The 645-nt window shown below is 30.1% G+C and overlaps 1 long non-coding RNA gene across 1 annotated transcript; it reads right to left on the bottom strand.

Moving 5' to 3' along the window:
- Positions 1-186: 186 nt before the first annotated feature.
- Positions 187-634, bottom strand: LOC107735131 (uncharacterized). The gene is made up of 3 exons (XR_001639304.1): positions 569-634; positions 364-473; positions 187-244 (listed from the first exon to the last, which is right to left on the bottom strand). It is a non-coding gene; the product is annotated as an uncharacterized LOC107735131 (long non-coding RNA).
- Positions 635-645: the final 11 nt, after the last annotated feature.

A 645-nucleotide genomic window follows, 5' to 3' on the forward strand; every position in this document is an offset into this window, starting at 1 on the left:
AATAAAGAATAATATATAAAAACAATATATAAAAATAATATAAAAAATATATAATATATAATTATTATATAATAAAATAACAATAACGAATGAAAAATAATATATTCAGACCAGTCTAAATGTAGGAAAAGTAAAATAATTTTCTCTTGCTTTGTATTTTAAGATGTAAATTGAGCAGATATTTACCTGTAGCATCTCTATTCCAAGCAACAGGCGTACAAGACTTTCCTGATAGCAGCCAGAACTGATATTAGAGGGAAAATAAGTAACGATTAGAAAATTAGAGTAACAAAACAATTGCATAAAACATTTCAATGAATTCTTATAATGTTTCAGATGGAAAAACAAGAATCGGTACATTACTTGGTATCCTGCTGTGAAGTGGATGATGGCACGCAAGGCAGCAGGCAGTTTCTGAATCTCTCTGGGTCTTCAATGTATGTTTCCAGTGCAGATATAAATTCCTGGATTATCTATAAAACAGCCATTTAACAATGTAAACATATTTCGAGTAAGCTTCTTTTGTGAAAAGAAAAAAAAAGTGATATGATGATAAGCTGTATCTCACATTGGGGAATCTAGGATTTTTTCGTAGACGCTGCTGGAGCCGCTTTTGAAATATTACTTGGTCTACAGCTGTAAAAA

Source organism: Sinocyclocheilus rhinocerous, unplaced genomic scaffold, assembly GCF_001515625.1.
Source record: "Sinocyclocheilus rhinocerous isolate Xijiao unplaced genomic scaffold, SAMN03320098_v1.1 C35812840, whole genome shotgun sequence".
Lineage (NCBI taxonomy): Eukaryota > Metazoa > Chordata > Actinopteri > Cypriniformes > Cyprinidae > Sinocyclocheilus > Sinocyclocheilus rhinocerous.